Source organism: Oncorhynchus nerka, linkage group LG19 (assembly GCF_034236695.1).
Source record: "Oncorhynchus nerka isolate Pitt River linkage group LG19, Oner_Uvic_2.0, whole genome shotgun sequence".
Taxonomy (NCBI): domain Eukaryota; kingdom Metazoa; phylum Chordata; class Actinopteri; order Salmoniformes; family Salmonidae; genus Oncorhynchus; species Oncorhynchus nerka.
In genome coordinates this window covers 47739278-47757212 of record NC_088414.1, presented here as the reverse complement: position 1 = coordinate 47757212, position 17935 = coordinate 47739278, and the positions used below count along the sequence as shown (strand labels likewise).

Below are 17935 nucleotides of genomic sequence, written 5' to 3'. Positions count from 1 at the left end.
CAATAAGCTGTATAAGGCCATTAGCAAACCAGAAAATGCCCCCCCCCAGTGACTGTACGTATATACCCCAAACAGAAGCCAGGCACTGAGGAGTGCACCAGATCAGTCACTGGCTTAATCGTAAAGTGCATCGATGACACCCTCCAGTGACTGTACGTATATACCCCTCAGAAGCCAGGGATTACAGGCAACATCCGCACTGAGCTAAAAGTCAGAGCTGCTGTGGGACTCTAAATGGAAACGTATAAGAAATCCCGCTATGCCCTGCGACGAACCATCAAACAGGTAAATCGTCAATACAGGGCTAAGATTGAATCGTACCACACTGGCTCTGACACTTGTCGGATGTGGCAGGGCTTGCAAACTATTACAGACTACAAAGGGAAGCACAGCCGCGAGCTTCCCAGTGACACGAGCCTACCAGACGAGCTAAATAACTTCTATGCTCACTTCGAGGCAAGCAACACTGAAACATGCATGAGAACATCAGCTGTTCCGGATGATTGTGTGATCATGCTCTCCGTAGCCGATGTGAGTAAGACCGTTAAGTCAATATTCACAAGGCTGCAGGGCCAGACGGATTACCAGGACGTGTACTCCGAGCATGCGCTGACCAACTGGCAAGTGTCTTCACTGACATTATCATCCTCTCTCTGTCTGAGTCTGTAATACCAACTTGTTTTAAGCAGACCACCATAGTCCCTGTATCCAAGAACACCAAGGTAACCTGCCTAAATGACTACTGACCCATAGCGGTCATATCTGTAGCCATGAAGTGCTTTGAAAGGCTGGTCATGGCTCACATCAACACCATTATCCCAGAAACCCTAGACCCACTCCAGTTTGCGTACCGCCCCAACAGATCCACAGATGATGTAATCTCTATTACACTCCACACTGCCCTTTCCCACCTGGACAAAAGGAACACTTATGTGAGAATGCTGTTCATTGACTACAGCTCAGCGTTCAACACCATTGTGCCCTCAAATCTCATCAATAAGCTAAGGACCCTGGGACTAAACACCTCCCTCTGCAACTAGATCCTGGACTTCCTGACGGGCCGCCCCGGGTGGAAAGGGTGGGTAACAACACATCTGCCACACTGATCCTCAACACAGTGACCTCTCAGGGGTCCGTGCTTAGTCCTCTCCTGTAGTCCCTGTTCACTCATGACTGCACGGCCAGGCACAACTCCAACACCATCATTAAATTTGCAGATGACACAACAGTGGTAGGCCTGATCACCGACAATGATGAGACAGCCTATAGGGAGGAGGTCAGAGACCTGGTTGTGTGGTGCAAGGTAAACAACCTCTCCCTCAATGTGAACAAGACTAAGGAGATGGTTGTGGACTACAGGAAAAAGAGGACCGAACACGCCCCCATTCTTATCGACGGGGCTGTAGTGGAGCAGGTTGAGAGCTTCAAGTTCCTTGGTGTCCACATCACCAACAAACTATCATGGTCTAAACAAACCAACACAGTTGTGAAGAGGACACAACAAAGCCTGTTCCACCCCCCCAGGAGACTGAAAAGATTTGCCATGGGTCCTCAGATCCTCAAAAAGTTCTACAGCTGCACCATCGAGAGCATCCTGACCGGTTGCATCACTGACTGGTATGTTAACTGCTCGGCCTCCGACCGCAAGGCACTACAGAGGGTAGTGTGAATGGCCCAGTACGTCACTGGGGCCAAGCTTCCTGCCATCCAGGACCTCTATACCAGGCGGTGTCAGAGGAAGGCCCTAAAAATTGCCAAAGACTCCAGACACCCTAGTCATAGACTGTTCTCTCTGCTACCGCACGGCAAGCGGTACCGGAGCGCCAAGTCTAGGTCCAAAAGGCTTCTTTACAGCTTCTACCCCCAAGTCATTAGACTTCTGAACAGCTAATGAAATGGCTACCTGCCCAGACTATTTGCATTGCCCCCCCCCTCTTTTACGCTGCTGCTACTCTCTTTTTATTGTCTATGCATAGTCACTTCAATAACTGTAACAACATGTACATATTACCTCAAATAACCGGTGCCCCCGAACATTGACTCTGTGTCAGTACCCCCTGTATATAGCCTCCACATTGACCCTGTGTCGGTACCCCCTGTATATAGCCTCCACATTGACTCTGTACCGGTACCCCCTATATATAGCCTCCACATTGACTCTGTACCGTAATACCCTGTATATGGCCTCCATATTGACTCTGACCTGGTACCCCCTGTATATAGCCTCCACATTGACTCTGTACCGGTACCCCCTATATATAGCCTCCACATTGACTCTGTACTGGTACACCCTGTATATAGCCTCCACATTGACTCTGTACCGGTGACTCCCCGGTACCCTGTATATAGCCTCCACATTGACTCTGTACCGGTACCCCCTGTATATAGCCTCCACATTGACTCTGTACCGGTACCCCCTGTATATAGCCTCCACATTGACTCTGTACCGGTACAACCTGTATATAGCCTCCACATTGACTCTGTACCGGTACCCCCTGTATATAGCCTCCACATTGACTCTGTACCGGTACCCCCTGTATATAGCCTCCACATTGACTCTGTACCGGTACCCTGTGTATATAGCCTCCATATTGACTCTGTACCGGTACCCCCCCTGTATATAGCCTCCATATTGACTCTGTACCGGTACCCTGTTTATATAGCCTCCATATTGACTATGAACTGGTACCCAATGTATATAGCCTCCACATTGACTCTGTACCGGTACACCCTGTATATAGCCTCCACATTGACTCTGTACCGGTACCCTGTGTATATAGCCTCCACATTGACTCTGTACCGGTACCCCCTGTATATAGCCTCCAAATTGACTCTGTACCGGTACCCTGTGTATATAGCCTCCATATTGACTCTGTACTGGTACCCAATGTATATAGCCTCCACATTGACTCTGTACTGGTACCCCCTGTATATAGCCTCCACATTGACTCTGTACCGGTACCCTGTGTATATAGCCTCCATATTGACTCTGTACTGGTACCCAATGTATATAGCCTCCACATTGACTCTGTACCGGTACCCCCTGTATATAGCCTCCACATTGACTCTGTACCGGTACCCCCTGTATATAGCCTCCACATTGACTCTGTACTGGTACCCCCTATATATAGCCTCCACATTGACTCTGTACCGTAATACCCTGTATATGGCCTCCATATTGACTCTGACCTGGTACCCCCTGTATATAGCCTCCACATTGACTCTGTACCGGTACCCCCTATATATAGCCTCCACATTGACTCTGTACTGGTACACCCTGTATATAGCCTCCACATTGACTCTGTACCGGTACCCCCTGTATATAGCCTCCACATTGACTCTGTACCGGTACCCCCTGTATATAGCCTCCACATTGACTCTGTACCCACATACCCCCTGTATATAGCCTCCACATTGACTCTGTACCCCAATGGTACAAACCTGTATATAGCCTCCACATTGACTCTGTACCGGTACCCCTGTATATAGCCTCCACATTGACTCTGTACCGGTACCCCCTGTATATAGCCTCCACATTGACTCTGTACCGGTACCCCCTGTATATAGCCTCCACATTGACTCTGTTCCGGTACCCCCTGTATATAGCCTCCACATTGACTCTGTACCGGTACCCTGTGTATATAGCCTCCATATTGACTCTGTACCGGTACCCCCTGTATATAGCCTCCACATTGACTCTGTTCCGGTACCCCCTGTATATAGCCTCCACATTGACTCTGTACCGGTACCCTGTGTATATAGCCTCCATATTGACTCTGACCTGGTACCCAATGTATATAGCCTCCACATTGACTCTGTACCGGTACCCTGTGTATATAGCCTCCATATTGACTCTGTACCGGTACCCCCCCTGTATATAGCCTCCATATTGACTCCGTACCGGTACCCTGTGTATATAGCCTCCATATTGACTCTGAACTGGTACCCAATGTATATAGCCTCCACATTGACTCTGTACCGGTACACCCTGTATATAGCCTCCACATTGACTCTGTACCGGTACCCCCTGTATATAGCCTCCACATTGACTCTGTACCGGTACCCCCTGTATATAGCCTCCACATTGACTCTGTACCGGTACCCCCTGTATATAGCCTCCACATTGACTCTGTACCGGAACACCCTGTATATAGCCTCCACATTGACTCTGTACCGGTACCCTGTGTATATAGCCTCCACATTGACTCTGTACCGGTACCCCCTGTATATAGCCTCCACATTGACTCTGTACAGGTACCCCCTGTATATAGCCTCCACATTGACTCTGTACCGGTACCCTGTGTATATAGCCTCCATATTGACTCTGTACTGGTACCCAATGTATATAGCCTCCACATTGACTCTGTACCGGTACCCCCTGTATATAGCCTCCACATTGACTCTGTACCGGTACCCCCTGTATGTAGCCTCCACATTGACTCTGTACCGGTACCCCCTGTATATAGCCTCCACATTGACTCTGTACCGGTACCCCCCCTGTATATAGCCTCCATATTGACTCTGTACCGGTACCCTGTTTATATAGCCTCCATATTGACTATGAACTGGTACCCAATGTATATAGCCTCCTCATTGACTCTGTACCGGTACACCCTGTATATAGCCTCCACATTGACTCTGTACCGGTACCCTGTGTATATAGCCTCCACATTGACTCTGTACCGGTACCCAATGTATATAGCCTCCACATTGACTCTGTACCGGTACCCCCTGTATATAGCCTCCACATTGACTCTGTACCGGTACCCTGTGTATATAGCCTCCATATTGACTCTGACCTGGTACCCAATGTATATAGCCTCCACATTGACTCTGTACCGGTACACCCTGTATATAGCCTCCACATTGACTCTGTACCAGTACCCTGTGTATATAGCCTCCATATTGACTCTGTACCGGTACCCCCCCTGTATATAGCCTCCATATTGACTCTGTACCAGTACCCTGTGTATATAGCCTCCACATTGACTCTGTACCGGTACCCTGTGTATATAGCCTCCACATTGACTCTGTACCGGTACCCCCTGTATATAGCCTCCACATTGACTCTGTACCGGTACCCCCTGTATATAGCCTCCACATTGACTCTGTACCGGTACCCTGTGTATATAGCCTCCATATTGACTCTGACCTGGTACCCAATGTATATAGCCTCCACATTGACTCTGTACCGGTACACCCTGTATATAGCCTCCACATTGACTCTGTACCGGTACCCTGTGTATATAGCCTCCATATTGACTCTGTACCGGTACCCCCTGTATATAGCCTCCACATTGACTCTGTACCAGTACCCTGTGTATATAGCCTCCACATTGACTCTGTACCGGTACCCTGTGTATATAGCCTCCACATTGACTCTGTACCGGTACCCCCTGTATATAGCCTCCACATTGACTCTGTACCGGTACCCCCTGTATATAGCCTCCACATTGACTCTGTACTGGTACCCCCTGTATATAGCCTCCACATTGACTCTGTACCAGTACCCTGTGTATATAGCCTCCATATTGACTCTGTACCGGTACCCCCCCTGTATATAGCCTCCATATTGACTCTGTACCAGTACCCTGTGTATATAGCCTCCACATTGACTCTGTACCGGTACCCTGTGTATATAGCCTCCACATTGACTCTGTACCGGTACCCCCTGTATATAGCCTCCACATTGACTCTGTACCGGTACCCCCTGTATATAGCCTCCACATTGACTCTGTACCGGTACCCTGTGTATATAGCCTCCATATTGACTCTGACCTGGTACCCAATGTATATAGCCTCCACATTGACTCTGTACCGGTACACCCTGTATATAGCCTCCACATTGACTCTGTACCGGTACCCTGTGTATATAGCCTCCACATTGACTCTGTACCGGTACCCCCTGTATATAGCCTCCACATTGACTCTGTACCTGTATATAGCCTCCACATTGACTCTGTACCGGTACCCCGTGTATATAGCCTCCACATTGACTCTGTACCGGTACCCTGTGTATATAGCCTCCATATTGACTCTGTACTGGTACCCAATGTATATAGCCTCCACATAAATTCTGTACTGGTACACCCTGTATATAGCCTCCACATTGACTCTGTACCGGTACCCAATGTATATAGCCTCCACATTGACTCTGTACCGGTACACCCTGTATATAGCCTCCACATTGACTCTGTACCGGTACCCCCTGTATATAGCCTCCACATTGACTCTGTACCGGTACCCTGTGTATATAGCCTCCATATTGACTCTGACCTGGTACCCAATGTATATAGCCTCCACATTGACTCTGTACCGGTACACCCTGTATATAGCCTCCACATTGACTCTGTACCGGTAACACCCTGTGTATATAGCCTCCACATTGACTCTGTACCGGTACCCCTGTATATAGCCTCCACATTGACTCTGTACAGTAACACCCTGTGTATAGCCTCCACATTGACTCTGTACCGGTACCCCCTGTATATAGCCTCCATATTGACTCTGTACCGGTACCCCCTGTATATAGCCTCCACATTGACTCTGTACCGGTACCCCACATGACTATATAGCCTCCACATTGACTCTGTACCGGTACCCCCTGTATATAGCCTCCACATTGACTCTGTACCGTACCCCTGTATATAGCCTCCACATTGACTCTGTACCGGTATGTAGCCTCCACATTGACCCCCTGTATATAGCCTCCACATTGACTCTGTACCGGTACACCCTGTATATAGCCTCCACATTGACTCTGTACTGGTACCCCCTGTATATAGCCTCCACATTGACTCTGTACTGGTACACCCTGTATATAGCCTCCACATTGACTCTGTACCGGTACCCAATGTATATAGCCTCCACATTGACTCTGTACCGGTACACCCTGTATATAGCCTCCACATTGACTCTGTACCGGTACCCTGTGTATATAGCCTCCACATTGACTCTGTACCGGTACCCCTGTATATAGCCTCCACATTGACTCTGTACCGGTACCCTGTATATAGCCTCCACATTGACTCTGTACCGGTACCCAATGTATATAGCCTCCACATTGACTCTGTACCGGTACCCCTGTATATAGCCTCCACATTGACTCTGTACCGGTACCCCTGTATATAGCCTCCACATTGACTCTGTACCGGTACCCCCTGTATATAGCCTCCATATTGACTCTGTACCGGTACCCCTGTATATAGCCTCCACATTGACTCTGTACCGGTACCCCCTGTATATAGCCTCCACATTGACTCTGTACCGGTACCCCTGTATATAGCCTCCACATTGACTCTGTACCGGTACCCCCTGTATATAGCCTCCACATTGACTCTGTACCGGTACCCCTGTATATAGCCTCCACATTGACTCTGTACCGGTACCCCTGTATATAGCCTCCACATTGACTCTGTACCGGTACCCAATGTATATAGCCTCCACATTGACTCTGTACCGGTACACCCATGTATATAGCCTCCACATTGACTCTGTACCGGTACCCTGTGTATATAGCCTCCACATTGACTCTGTACCGGTACCCCCTGTATATAGCCTCCACATTGACTCTGTACCGGTACCCTGTGTATATAGCCTCCATATTGACTCTGACCTGGTACCCAATGTATATAGCCTCCACATTGACTCTGTACCGGTACCCCCTGTATATAGCCTCCACATTGACTCTGTACCGGTACCCCCTGTATATAGCCTCCACATTGACTCTGTACCGGTACCCCCTGTATGTAGCCTCCACATTGACTCTGTACCGGTACCCCCTGTATATAGCCTCCACATTGACTCTGTACCGGTACCCCCCCTGTATATAGCCTCCATATTGACTCTGTACCGGTACCCTGTTTATATAGCCTCCATATTGACTATGAACTGGTACCCAATGTATATAGCCTCCACATTGACTCTGTACCGGTACACCCTGTATATAGCCTCCACATTGACTCTGTACCGGTACCCTGTGTATATAGCCTCCACATTGACTCTGTACCGGTACCCAATGTATATAGCCTCCACATTGACTCTGTACCGGTACACCCTGTATATAGCCTCCACATTGACTCTGTACCGGTACCCTGTGTATATAGCCTCCACATTGACTCTGTACCGGTACCCCCTGTATATAGCCTCCACATTGACTCTGTACCGGTACCCTGTGTATATAGCCTCCATATTGACTCTGACCTGGTACCCAATGTATATAGCCTCCACATTGACTCTGTACCGGTACCCCTGTATATAGCCTCCACATTGACTCTGTACCGGTACCCCTGTATATAGCCTCCACATTGACTCTGTACCGGTACCCCCTGTATATAGCCTCCACATTGACTCTGTACCGGTACCCCCTGTATATAGCCTCCACATTGACTCTGTACCGGTACCCCCCCTGTATATAGCCTCCATATTGACTCTGTACCGGTACCCTGTTTATATAGCCTCCATATTGACTATGAACTGGTACCCAATGTATATAGCCTCCACATTGACTCTGTACCGGTACACCCTGTATATAGCCTCCACATTGACTCTGTACCGGTACCCTGTGTATATAGCCTCCACATTGACTCTGTACCGGTACCCAATGTATATAGCCTCCACATTGACTCTGTACCGGTACCCCCTGTATATAGCCTCCACATTGACTCTGTACCGGTACCCTGTGTATATAGCCTCCATATTGACTCTGACCTGGTACCCAATGTATATAGCCTCCACATTGACTCTGTACCGGTACACCCTGTATATAGCCTCCACATTGACTCTGTACCGGTACCCTGTGTATATAGCCTCCATATTGACTCTGTACCGGTACCCCCCCTGTATATAGCCTCCATATTGACTCTGTACCAGTACCCTGTGTATATAGCCTCCACATTGACTCTGTACCGGTACCCTGTATATAGCCTCCACATTGACTCTGTACCGGTACCCCCTGTATATAGCCTCCACATTGACTCTGTACCGGTACCCCCTGTATATAGCCTCCACATTGACTCTGTACCGGTACCCTGTGTATATAGCCTCCATATTGACTCTGACCTGGTACCCAATGTATATAGCCTCCACATTGACTCTGTACCGGTACACCCTGTATATAGCCTCCACATTGACTCTGTACCGGTACCCTGTGTATATAGCCTCCATATTGACTCTGTACCGGTACCCCCCCTGTATATAGCCTCCATATTGACTCTGTACCAGTACCCTGTGTATATAGCCTCCACATTGACTCTGTACCGGTACCCTGTGTATATAGCCTCCACATTGACTCTGTACCGGTACCCCCTGTATATAGCCTCCACATTGACTCTGTACCGGTACCCCCTGTATATAGCCTCCACATTGACTCTGTACTGGTACCCCCTGTATATAGCCTCCACATTGACTCTGTACCGGTACCCCCTGTATATAGCCTCCACATTGACTCTGTACCGGTACCCCGTGTATATAGCCTCCACATTGACTCTGTACCGGTACCCTGTGTATATAGCCTCCATATTGACTCTGTACTGGTACCCAATGTATATAGCCTCCACATTGACTCTGTACCGGTACACCCTGTATATAGCCTCCACATTGACTCTGTACCGGTACACCCTGTATATAACCTCCACATTGACTCTGTACCGGTACCCTGTGTATATAGCCTCCACATTGACTCTGTACAGTAACACCCTGTATATAGCCTCCACATTGACTCTGTACCGGTACCCCTGTATATAGCCTCCACATTGACTCTGTACCGGTACCCCCTGTATATAGCCTCCACATTGACTCTGTACCGGTACCCCCTGTATATAGCCTCCACATTGACTCTGTACCGGTACCCCCTGTATATAGCCTCCACATTGACTCTGTACCGGTACACCCTGTATATAGCCTCCACATTGACTCTGTACCGGTACCCCCTGTATATAGCCTCCACATTGACTCTGTACTGGTACCCCCTGTATATAGCCTCCACATTGACTCTGTACCGGTACCCCTGTATATAGCCTCCACATTGACTCTGTACCGGTACACCCTGTATATAACCTCCACATTGACTCTGTACCGGTACCCTGTGTATATAGCCTCCACATTGACTCTGTACAGTAACACCCTGTATATAGCCTCCACATTGACTCTGTACCGGTACCCCCTGTATATAGCCTCCACATTGACTCTGTACCGGTACCCCCTGTATATAGCCTCCACATTGACTCTGTACCGGTACCCCCTGTATATAGCCTCCACATTGACTCTGTACCACCCCTGTACCCCACATGTATATAGCCTCCACATTGACTCTGTACCGGTACCCCCTGTATATAGCCTCCACATTGACTCTGTACCGGTACACCCTGTATATAGCCTCCACATTGACTCTGTACCGGTACACCCTGTATATAACCTCCACATTGACTCTGTACCGGTACCCTGTGTATATAGCCTCCATATTGACTCTGTACTGGTACCCAATGTATATAGCCTCCACATAGACTCTGTACTGGTACACCCTGTATATAGCCTCCACATTGACTCTGTACCGGTACCCAATGTATATAGCCTCCACATTGACTCTGTACCGGTACACCCTGTATATAGCCTCCACATTGACTAGGTACCGGTACCCTGTGTATATAGCCTCCACATTGACTCTGTACCGGTACCCCCTGTATATAGCCTCCACATTGACTCTGTACCGGTACCCTGTGTATATAGCCTCCATATTGACTCTGTACTGGTACCCAATGTATATAGCCTCCACATTGACTCTGTACCGGTTCCCCCTGTATATAGCCTCCACATTGACTCTGTACCGGTACCCCCTGTATATAGCCTCCACATTGACTCTGTACCGGTACCCCCTGTATGTAGCCTCCATATTGACTCTGTACCGGTACTTAAATGTAATGTAATGTAAATGTACCCCCTGTATATAGCCTCCACATTGACTCTGTACCGGTACCCCCTGTATATAGCCTCCACATTGACTCTGTACCGGTACCCCCTGTATATAGCCTCCACATTGACTCTGTACCGGTACCCCCTGTATATAGCCTCCACATTGACTCTGTACCGGTACCCCCTGTATATAGCCTCCACATTGACTCTGTACCGGTACCCTGTGTATATAGCCTCCACATTGACTCTGTACCGGTACCCAATGTATATAGCCTCCACATTGACTCTGTACCGGTACACCCTGTATATAGCCTCCACATTGACTCTGTACCGGTACCCTGTGTATATAGCCTCCACATTGACTCTGTACCGGTACCCCCTGTATATAGCCTCCACATTGACTCTGTACCGGTACCCTGTGTATATAGCCTCCATATTGACTCTGACCTGGTACCCAATGTATATAGCCTCCACATTGACTCTGTACCGGTACACCCTGTATATAGCCTCCACATTGACTCTGTACCGGTACCCTGTGTATATAGCCTCCATATTGACTCTGTACCGGTACCCCCCCTGTATATAGCCTCCATATTGACTCTGTACCAGTACCCTGTGTATATAGCCTCCACATTGACTCTGTACCGGTACCCTGTGTATATAGCCTCCACATTGACTCTGTACCGGTACCCCCTGTATATAGCCTCCACATTGACTCTGTACCGGTACCCCCTGTATATAGCCTCCACATTGACTCTGTACCGGTACCCTGTGTATATAGCCTCCATATTGACTCTGACCTGGTACCCAATGTATATAGCCTCCACATTGACTCTGTACCGGTACACCCTGTATATAGCCTCCACATTGACTCTGTACCGGTACCCTGTGTATATAGCCTCCATATTGACTCTGTACCGGTACCCCCCCTGTATATAGCCTCCATATTGACTCTGTACCAGTACCCTGTGTATATAGCCTCCACATTGACTCTGTACCGGTACCCTGTGTATATAGCCTCCACATTGACTCTGTACCGGTACCCCCTGTATATAGCCTCCACATTGACTCTGTACCGGTACCCCCTGTATATAGCCTCCACATTGACTCTGTACTGGTACCCCCTGTATATAGCCTCCACATTGACTCTGTACCGGTACCCCCTGTATATAGCCTCCACATTGACTCTGTACCGGTACCCCGTGTATATAGCCTCCACATTGACTCTGTACCGGTACCCTGTGTATATAGCCTCCATATTGACTCTGTACCGGTACACCCTGTATATAGCCTCCACATTGACTCTGTACCGGTACACCCTGTATATAACCTCCACATTGACTCTGTACCGGTACCCTGTGTATATTGCCTCCATATTGACTCTGTACTGGTACCCAATGTATATAGCCTCCACATAGACTCTGTACTGGTACACCCTGTATATAGCCTCCACATTGACTCTGTACCGGTACCCAATGTATATAGCCTCCACATTGACTCTGTACCGGTACACCCTGTATATAGCCTCCACATTGACTCTGTACTGGTACCCCCTGTATATAGCCTCCACATTGACTCTGTACCGGTACCCTGTGTATATAGCCTCCATATTGACTCTGACCTGGTACCCAATGTATATAGCCTCCACATTGACTCTGTACCGGTACACCCTGTATATAGCCTCCACATTGACTCTGTACCGGTACCCTGTGTATATAGCCTCCATATTGACTCTGTACCGGTACCCCCTGTATATAGCCTCCACATTGACTCTGTACAGTAACACGCTGTGTAAAGCCTCCACATTGACTCTGTACCGGTACCCCCTGTATATAGCCTCCATATTGACTCTGTACCGGTACCCCCTGTATATAGCCTCCACATTGACTCTGTACCGGTACCCCCTGTATATAGCCTCCACATTGACTCTGTACCGGTACCCCCTGTATATAGCCTCCACATTGACTCTGTACCGCACCCCCCTGTATATAGCCTCCACATTGACTCTGTACCGGTACCCCTGTATATAGCCTCCACATTGACTCTGTACCGGTACACCCTGTATATAGCCTCCACATTGACTCTGTACCGGTACCCCTGTATATAACCTCCACATTGACTCTGTACTGGTACCCTGTATATAGCCTCCATATTGACTCTGTACTGGTACCCAATGTATATAGCCTCCACATAGACTCTGTACTGGTACACCCTGTATATAGCCTCCACATTGACTCTGTACCGGTACCCTGTGTATATAGCCTCCACATTGACTCTGTACCGGTACCCCCTGTATATAGCTTCCACATTGACTCTGTACCAGTACCCTGTGTATATAGCCTCCACATTGACTCTGTACCGGTACCCCCTGTATATAGCCTCCACATTGACTCTGTACCGGTACCCTGTGTATATAGCCTCCATATTGACTCTGACCTGGTACCCAATGTATATAGCCTCCACATTGACTCTGTACCGGTACACCCTGTATATAGCCTCCACATTGACTCTGTACCGGTACCCTGTGTATATAGCCTCCATATTGACTCTGTACCAGTACCCCCCCTGTATATAGCCTCCATATTGACTCTGTACCAGTACCCTGTGTATATAGCCTCCACATTGACTCTGTACCGGTACCCTGTGTATATAGCCTCCACATTGACTCTGTACCGGTACCCCCTGTATATAGCCTCCACATTGACTCTGTACCGGTACCCTGTGTATATAGCCTCCATATTGACTCTGTACTGGTACCCAATGTATATAGCCTCCACATAGACTCTGTACTGGTACACCCTGTATATAGCCTCCACATTGACTCTGTACCGGTACCCTGTGTATATAGCCTCCATATTGACTCTGTACCAGTACCCCCCCCTGTATATAGCCTCCATATTGACTCTGTACCAGTACCCTGTGTATATAGCCTCCACATTGACTCTGTACCGGTACCCTGTGTATATAGCCTCCACATTGACTCTGTACCGGTACCCAATGTATATAGCCTCCACATTGACTCTGTACCGGTACACCCTGTATATAGCCTCCACATTGACTCTGTACCGGTACCCTGTGTATATAGCCTCCACATTGACTCTGTACCGGTACCCCCTGTATATAGCTTCCACATTGACTCTGTACCAGTACCCTGTGTATATAGCCTCCACATTGACTCTGTACCGGTACCCCCTGTATATAGCCTCCACATTGACTCTGTACCGGTACCCTGTGTATATAGCCTCCATATTGACTCTGACCTGGTACCCAATGTATATAGCCTCCACATTGACTCTGTACCGGTACACCCTGTATATAGCCTCCACATTGACTCTGTACCGGTACCCTGTGTATATAGCCTCCATATTGACTCTGTACCAGTACCCCCCCTGTATATAGCCTCCATATTGACTCTGTACCAGTACCCTGTGTATATAGCCTCCACATTGACTCTGTACCGGTACCCTGTGTATATAGCCTCCACATTGACTCTGTACCGGTACCCCCCTGTATATAGCCTCCACATTGACTCTGTACCGGTACCCCCTGTATATAGCCTCCACATTGACTCTGTACCGGTACCCCCTGTATATAGCCTCCACATTGACTCTGTACCGGTACCCCCTGTATATAGCCTCCACATTGACTCTGTACTGGTACCCCCTGTATATAGCCTCCACATTGACTCTGTACTGGTACCCAATGTATATAGCCTCCACATTGACTCTGTACTGGTACCCCCTGTATATAGCCTCCACATTGACTCTGTACTGGTACCCAATGTACAGTATATAGCCTTTAATTCTATAGTCCTTAATTCTTAATCCTTTACTTTAGATTTGTGTGCATTGTTGTGTATATGTTGTGAAATTGTTAGATATTACTTGTTAGATACTACTGCACTGTTGGAGCTAGACACACAAGCATTTAGTTAGATACTACTGTACTGTTGGAGCTAGGAACACAAGCATTTAGTTAGATACTACTGCACTGTTGGAGCTAGGAACACAAGCATTTAGTTAGATACTACTGCACTGTTGGAGCTAGGAACAAGCATTTAGTTAGATACTACTGCACTGTTGGAGCTAGAAACACAAGCATTTAGTTAGATACTACTGCACTGTTGGAGCTAGGAACAAGCATTTAGTTAGATACTACTGCACTGTTGGAGCTAGAAACACAAGCATTTAGTTAGATACTACTGCACTGTTTGAGCTAGCATTTAGTTAGATACTACTGCACTGTTGGAGCTAGGAACACAAGCGTTTAGTTAGATACTACTGCACTGTTGGAGCTAGACACACAAGCATTTAGTTAGATACTACTGCACTGTTGGAGCTAGACACACAAGCATTTAGTTAGATACTACTGCACTGTTGGAGCTAGGAACACAAGCATTTAGTTAGATACTACTGCACTGTTGGAGCTAGACACACAAGCATTTAGTTAGATACTACTGCACTGTTGGAACTAGGAACAAGCATTTAGTTAGATACTACTGCACTGTTGGAGCTAGGAACACAAGCATTTAGTTAGATACTACTGCACTGTTGGAGCTAGGAACAAGCATTTAGTTAGATACTACTGCACTGTTTGAGCTAGCATTTAGTTAGATACTACTGCACTGTTGGAGCTAGGAACACAAGCATTTAGTTAGATACTACTGCACTGTTGGAGCTAGCATTTGGTTAGATATTACTGCACTGTTGGAGCTAGAAACAAGCATTTAGTTAGATACTACTGCACTGTTGGAGCTAGGAACACAAGCATTTAGTTAGATACTACTGTACTGTTGGAGCTAGGAACACAAGCATTTAGTTAGATACTACTGCACTGTTGGAGCTAGGAACACAAGCATTTAGTTAGATACTACTGTACTGTTGGAGCTAGAAACACAAGCATTTGGTTAGATATTACTGCACTGTTGGAGCTAGACACACAAGCATTTAGTTAGATATTACTGCACTGTTGGAGCTAGGAACACAAGCATTTGGTTAGATATTACTGCACTGTTGGAGCTAGACACACAAGCATTTAGTTAGATACTACTGCACTGTTGGAGCTAGGAACACAAGCATTTAGTTAGATACTACTGCACTGTTGGAGCTAGAAACACAAGCATTTAGTTAGATACTACTGCTCTGTTGGAGCTAGGAACATAAGCATTTAGTTAGATACTACTGCACTGTTGGAGCTAGGAACACAAGCATTTAGTTAGATACTACTGCACTGTTGGAGCTAGACACACAAGCATTTTGCTACATCCTGCAATAACATCTGCCAAACACGTGTTTGTGACTAATAAAATGTTATTTGATTTGAGGTAGTGTTTGACAATGGCCAATGACGGTGTGAGAGACTCACGTATGGTCTTGACAACCGTTGACTGAGGGCTCTATTCAGTCTGCCTGGCTGAAGCGTTACAGCTAGCCAGCTAGATATTTAAAGGTAAAGTGTTAGTGTTGAGCCGACATCTGCAGCTATTACCCTGAATGCAGTCTCCGCTAAATGCTTGAACTTTGCCTTTAAATTTAAACGACGTCGAATTTCTCCGCGATCCTTGAAACGGAACAGAGCCCTAAAATCATCCAGTCGTCTCTCCTGGTTGTTTCCAGACGTCGCTCACTTGATTCAACGTGTCATTTAACACAATAATAACACCAATGGGGGAATTTAACAATCTAATATAGCAACAATGACAAAAACAAAAAACCTTAAAAGTAGTAGCTGTAGGACCGACGTACTGCTGCCGGGTTGGTAGATGCTAGACATGTTACCATGGTGAAATAGTAGAGATAAGACGGACGGTTAAACACTTTAGAGATTAACTTCGTACAGTGTATTAATACCCCTTCTACATACTGCACCAACTGGCACCCTGTTCCCTATATAGTGCACTACTTTAGACCAGAGCCCTATAGAACCCTATTCCCTATATAGTACACTACTTTAGACCAGAGCCCTATGGCACCCTGTTCCCTATATAGTGCACTACTTTAGACCAGAGCCCTATAGAACCCTATTCCCTATATAGTGCACTACTTTAGACCAGAGCCCTATAGAACCCTATTCCCTATATAGTGCACTACTTTAGACCAGAGCCCTATAGAACCCTATTCCCTATATAGTGCACTACTTTAGACCAGAGCCCTATGGAACCCTATTCCCTATATAGTGCACTACTACATACTAAAAAAAAGTAGTGCACTTTGTCGGGATTTGACAGAAAGTGATGAAAACCGATTTACCTGATGTAGTTGTTATTCAGACACCATTCATTCTGTTCTCACGAGCGGCTTCAGAGAGAAACACACCTTGTTCACAAACACACACACTCCCACACTTAGACACGCACACTACCAGACTCAAGACACTCCCACACACACACACACACACACACACACACACACACACACACACACACACACACACACACACACACACACACACACACACACAGACACACACACACACACACACACACACACACACACACACACACACACACACACACACACACACACACACACACACAGACACACACACACAGACACAGACACACACACACACACACACACACACACACACACACACAGACACACACACACAGACACAGACACACACACACACACACACACACTCACACACACACACACACACACACAGACACACACACACACACACACACACACACACACACACACAGACACACACAGGGAGGTGTCCGCCAGAGAACCTAGGACACAAACACCTGTCTGATCACATACACACACACACACACACACACACACACACACACACACACACAGACACAGACACACACACACACACACACACACACACAAAACACACTCCCAGCAAGGATGTTTTCCAGAGTGCAGGTGTCCGCCAGAGAACCTAGGACACAAACACCTGTCTGACATCACATTATACACACACACACAACACCTGTCTGACTCTAGTGCACACCACACACACCGCATCGCTAAGCAACCCTTAGGCTGTTACGGAATACTTAATCCTCCTG

General features: G+C 47.4%; 1 protein-coding gene across 1 annotated transcript in view; it reads right to left on the bottom strand.

Annotated features, from left to right (window-relative positions):
- Positions 1–17428, bottom strand: part of slc46a3 (solute carrier family 46 member 3) — a 49457-nt gene extending 32029 nt beyond the window's left edge. Inside the window, 1 exon segment of the mRNA XM_065005062.1 lies at positions 17157–17428. The gene's annotated coding sequence lies outside the window, so the exon portion shown is untranslated.
- Positions 17429–17935: the final 507 nt, after the last annotated feature.